This window comes from Gasterosteus aculeatus, chromosome 4, assembly GCF_964276395.1.
Source record: "Gasterosteus aculeatus chromosome 4, fGasAcu3.hap1.1, whole genome shotgun sequence".
NCBI classification, from domain to species: domain Eukaryota; kingdom Metazoa; phylum Chordata; class Actinopteri; order Perciformes; family Gasterosteidae; genus Gasterosteus; species Gasterosteus aculeatus.
The window spans coordinates 3,787,748-3,793,747 of NC_135691.1; positions in this window are offsets into that span (position 1 = coordinate 3,787,748).

Consider the following 6,000-nt stretch of genomic DNA (forward strand, 5'->3'; position numbering starts at 1 on the left):
ATATGCACCCCGTGTATTCTGGACCGCGGCCTTCCTCAGCTGCCGTGGCCTACATTTCTTGCTATTACAGGTGTTTTGACCAAACAAGCAGTAGCTACACGCGGGCCCTGGAATTGGTCTTAACCTTTTCTTTTTATCTGGGAAAACATTCCTTGCCGGTTAGAGTGTCGATTGTCCGCCTTCGTTCAAGCTTTTCCACAAGAATCTTTCCAAAGTACATCAGGTTTGTAGTGCAGCCGTGAGAACGCCGCTCTCTGGATTTGCTTGTGGAAAATAACGAGGTACTTTGAAGAAGTTAACTTTTTGTCATTAACGCATCTGTCTGATCAACAATACCGTTCCCCTGGGTTGGCGTCTCTTTCCACCTTGATCTTTCACTTTTTGGGTCCACTTGTTTTCTAGTGTTTGGTGTTGGCTGCTGTGAACTTATTGCTTGGCAACAAAGTAATTGTCATAGATAAATGCCGAGATATTAGATGTTGTTTAGAAAAAGGTTCAACACGATAATGTTGCATAGTTGTTTCAACAACATATTGAAGAAATAATTCTACTGCTGCCAAAGAGGCCAGAAAATACTGCTTGTTCATCACAAAAGTGAACGTCTTCGCGAATAATGCCGTTTTTTCCCTGTTGTTTCACTCTTTCTCTTTTTAGTGACCAAGGGGTTCAGAAGGGTTTGAGTCGGTTGTGACTCATGAGCCCACCGACCCCCTCAAAGTGGAACCCATGCAATGTGGTTTCCGTTACATCGGCTCACTTCCACTTGTCAAAGTGGCAGCATAATTGATGCTTAGGAAAGGGACGTGTCCGTGAGAATGAGAAACTTACTGAATTCTTCATGCCGTCCCTGACGGGTTCAAACTGTGACTGGCACACAAAACATGCAGTCGACGCCGACTCCGTGCTGTATTTTGCGGGCAAAGGGATGAGCCCTAATTGCGTATTTTGAAAAGTTGTCAATCCCGCAGAATAGTTTATGAAACCACATTAGCGGTGTTTCAGTTTGCCCCCTCGGATCTTTCAGCCGGCTTCTCTCGCAGGGGACACTGAGAGCTAAACTTCTGCAGCTCAAAAGAGGGATTGATATTGTTTAAAACAGATGTATAAACCATTGCAGTATGTTATTAATGCCGTTTGTTAAATAGACACACAATACAGTTTGACCTGTAATTTGTAAACCCCAATTTATGAAGGGATTTAAACTGTCGAGTTCAAGTGGGTCCGGGTCAAGCTGAATTAGGAGCGCGATACGGTAATGGGACGGGACTACGTCGGGACATTAAAAATAAATCACTGCAGAATTGATTGTGATGCAGCTCAATTGTGGAAAGTGGAGAGCATGCACTTACACATTCGTTGCCATACATTTGTTTTACAAAAACAAAAACTAGTAGTTTTTAGTAGTCAAAAAGCCAAAGGTTTACATTTACTTCTCTGTCAAATCAACTATTCAATCAATCGCCTAATTGTTGTATCTCTAAGAATGCCAGCAGTTTGCTTTGTTACGATGTCGCACCAAAATGCTAAATCTCGGCATTGGAGCATGCTAACTGCTAATGCTAACGCTAACACGTTAGGCAAGGCAAGGCAAGGCAATTTGTATAGCGCTTTTCATACACAAGGCAGACTCAAAGTGCTTCTCATAACATTTCATACAATAAAGTGAAATAAAATGCAGGAATTAAAAGACAATTAAAAACAGCAAATAAAATTATAAATTAAAATCTTATTAAAATTGTTTAAAGGCAGCGGTTAAAAGTGCAATGTAGGTCAAATTTAGCAGAAGGCGAAGCTGAACATAAAGGTTTTCAGTCTTGTTTTAAACGTGGTCAGAGTTGGGGCAAGTCTTAAATCTTCAGGAAGTTTATTCCAGCGGTTTGTTGCGTAGTAACTAAATGATGCTTTCCCATGATTTGTATTTACTCTGGGAATCACTAACAGATTGGTGTCAGAAGATCTTAGTGATCTTGAAGGCTTATGTAGTGGAAGCATATCAGTGATATACTTTGGCCCTAAACCATGTAGTGATTTATATGTGAGCAGTAGGATTTTGAAATTAATTCTCTGACATACTGGGAGCCAATGGAAGGATTTAAGAATTGGTGTAATGTGCTCACATTTTTTGGTCTTTGTTAGTCAATGCCACAGCTGAGCCGTGTAAAAAACATCTCAAACTCGAATATCCTAGAAATACATACGAAGGAGAAACTCTCGTACCTCAACACACAACTGCACTCGCGTAACCGTTCAAAACGGGCTCACGAGTGGCAAAAAAAAAATAAAGACGCGTTTCCCTCCCTGCTAAAAACCACACGTGTCCACGACCGGTCGTGACATAATGAAACAACCAGGTGCGAATCCCCGAGTCTTTCGAGCAGTGCCAAGCGGTCCTGTCCCCGCGAAGTGCGAAAAAGGGAAGAACTTTTCCTCGGCGGTGGATTTTCGCTCTTGCAGATGGCGTCATTAGACATGCAGAGGAGAATAAACACATCCTCATGTTCCGAGCAAAGAATTTTAATACTCTCACCTGCCGCCGTGCTGTTCTTTGATGGTGCCAGCATGAATCGGCTCTCTTGTTGGCAGGAGTTGTTACAGGATGAGGCCCTGTACCCCGACTTTTGATAGGGCTTGTGTGTGTGTGTGTGTGTGTGTGTGTGTGTGTGTGCGTGTGTGTGTGTGTGTATGTGTGTGTGTGTGTGTGTGTTGGTGGGTCATCCGCAGGCTACGCTGCTCAGATTACCGGTTGGTCCAATACACAGAGGAGTTGACTGTGGAGTTTAAAAGCTGACTAAAAACTGTCCATTTCAGCGAGTCAGTCAGTCACTTCTCCTTCGTCGGTGGATTCACTCCTCCTTTGTTTTCCGGATCGGTGGCCGGAGACCAAATGTGGAAGGATGATTTCACTGGGTTCAGTTTATGTTGGAATGTGAGGATTGTCCTTCCTATTCGGAGCTGTTTATGATCCTCATATCCACTCAAACGTAGAATAACGCTTGATTAGCTCCTCCCACTGGTTCAGCTGCATATCTTCTGGAGCGCACGTGAGCGCCGCCGATTCACGTGACGACAAAAACGCAACTCTTTTTGCGTCCACAACAAAGTGGCGAGTGCTTAGTCGACGCAGGCGTTGGATCCGGAAGATGATCAAGTCTAAAATCTTAAAAAATGTATTTCTTTCTGCTGACCTCGACTTGGAGAGACGACACACAAAAGAAAAATCACCCGTTTCCAATGAGAGCTGCTGCAGGATTCACTGAGAGGAGAGAAGAAAGAGCAAAGCCGGACTTAAATAGTTCATAAAAGACGATGATGATATTGTAAACTCTGCAAAATTAGAGGGGGAAGCTAATTACCTTGTTATAACTCATCTCAAATAACTCATCTGCTCTTTGATTAATGATATCAAATCAATTTTTCTTGTGTACTCATGCGGCCCACACGTTGAACATGTTTTTCTTGTTGTTTTCATGAAACTGTTTTCATTGTGCGACGCTTGACGAAGCTGATCACTGCAGGAAGGGAAACATATTCTATGACTTTTACCCCCCAAAACATGATTTAAACTGCCAAATAGTTGCTTTCATTATAAACCTTGGGGCACCTTAGTGGCTTTAAATACCTCCCACTAGTGTTGATTGTTTTACTATCAAGACTGGGTCTCCTTTCTAGACTTGGGTCTATTTAGGCGTCATGCACAAAGCCAACATGGGGGATGAGACTCATTTTACCCTAAAACTCTTCTGCCGGCAGATTAAACTCTCGTGATCTATCGCCGCAGATTCTTCCAGAAAACATGAATACATGCCGCCTTCGTGGAACCCCACCGCTCTCTGGCATCGGTGGAGATAAGGGGAGTAAATCCATTGCGGCGCTCCTGTGAGTGAGACAACAAATCAAGCGGGATGCGCAGATCCCCAGTGATACTTTCATTATCAATGAATCTTCGTCTGCTTTTTCCATTTCTGGCCGCCCAACGCTTCTACTACACGTTGAGCAAGGACAATGTGATCCGTGCAACGGGTGCACTGATAAACTGTCCGTGTCTTAGCTGCGAGTCATTTAGTATCATAGGGGTTGTTAGTAATAAACAACAGGAAAAACAATGTGCAGAAAACAAACTTCATTTTAAAGATAAAACAACAGCCCAAAGTGAAAACAACACAATAAAAGAATTAAAAAAAGAAGACTGTAAAAAGGGGTTGTAGCTTCTCAGTGAAGAAGGATTCTTTAATCTTTGCCTCTACGGGGGCTCAAATGTCCTTTTAACATGGTTTCAACCCATTAAACTCTTTATTTCTTACACAACATGCAAACGCTGTAATTTGTCGCCTTTACCAGCTCCTGGTAAAAGACACTCAGAGGAGAGACTGACCCCGAGTCTGCTGCCTGCTGCCTTCAGTGCACAGAGGTCATGTAGGATCTGTGAGTTGTGAACGCCAGACTAAGCGGGCGGGGGTCAAACGTGCACGGCCGAGGACAGCAGCCTGTCCACACCGCATCACTCACCGGACGTCAGGAGGACGGCCGACGCTGAAGCGAGCGCGTCCGCGCAGCTCGAGGTGTTAGGGTAGTGTGCAGTGTGTGTGTGCAGTGTGTGTGTGCAGTGTGTGTGTGCAGTGTGTGTGTGCAGTGTGTGTGTGTGCAGTGTGTGTGTGCAGTGTGTGTGTGTGTGCAGTGTGTGTGTGTGCGCTGCAAACACCTGAACCCGAAGCTGATGTTGCAGATCAGCCCAGTAAATGATATCTGGGGCCGACGTGGACTTGGAAGAGGCCACTCGGACAGATTTACTGTGTTTCTTGATTTTTAAATGTGTGTCTTAGCTGAGAGCAGATGTATTTGTAGTGAAACGGCTTCCAGACAGAAATTGCAGCTGGTAATAGATTTGACCTCTTAAAAGTTCAACAAGGTTAGTAAAAATAGTTTCAGGTCAATGCTAGTTTTTGCATTTATATTTGTTAAAAAATGCGTCCCAACAATTTCATTTGACGTGCTGTGTTGTTTAAACTTCCTCATGTCAATGATCCATAATGAGAGATCATTTCACACCAAAGGCACTTTAACAAGGTTCAACAACAAGTTGCCGCCTCTACAATAACTGCATTTAAACTTCATCACTGAACTAATGTCATCAAAGCTTAAGAGTCGTTCATATTTCACGTGAACGAACGCGTCACGTGTCACACAGGTGTCGCTTAGCGTCTTTGATCCGGTGGGCTGGAAACGTGACTCCGGGGGTTCGACCCTGTCAAAGCTGAAGCTGTGATTAATGGGCGAAGCCTTTCAGCGGTCCCTTTTCACAGCCTCCAAACATTCGGCTTAATCTGCCCGCTCTCAGAGGTCAGAGGTCAACCATAGTATGAGAAATGGCCCGGACCTCGTGAGCAGCGAAGCGACAAGCGTCTCCTTTTACCTCTGTTTGAAAAAGAAAACACACACAGAAGAGGGAGGGGGGGGGGGGGGGGGGACTACGTACTGTAAGTCGGTGACCTGCCGATGACGCCATGACGTTCCTCCCACAGCCTCGCAAAGCATTATGGGGCTTCCAGTTAAGTTGTTGAAGAAAAACCGGTTAGGGGAATCAGAGGAGCTCTGCTGATCTCATCGGAGGGGAAGGAGCATCTCTTTAGAGCGTGTTTTATTGAAAGCCGTAAAAAGGTCGGGATGAATCGCCCCGCAGGGGGATCAGCTCGGGGGATCCGGGACTACAACTCGTCCCCCACGTCCCCTCTCCCCCCTCGAGGTAAACAAACCTCCCCGACTCTCCATCAAAAAGTGCTCTTTCTTAATAGACCTTTACTTTCTCCTTGTGAGGGCAGCACGTTGGATGCGTCACGGTTTCTTTGAAGTGTGCCGTGTGTGTGTGTTTGTGTGTGTCGCCATGCTTCAGGACGGTGACCTCAGAGCGCGGCGGCAGAGCGGGGAGTTCGGCCCTCGGGCCCTCCGCCCCCGCAGAGGCAACAACACCCGGGAGGCGGTGCCCTGATGAAAGCCAGACGCGGC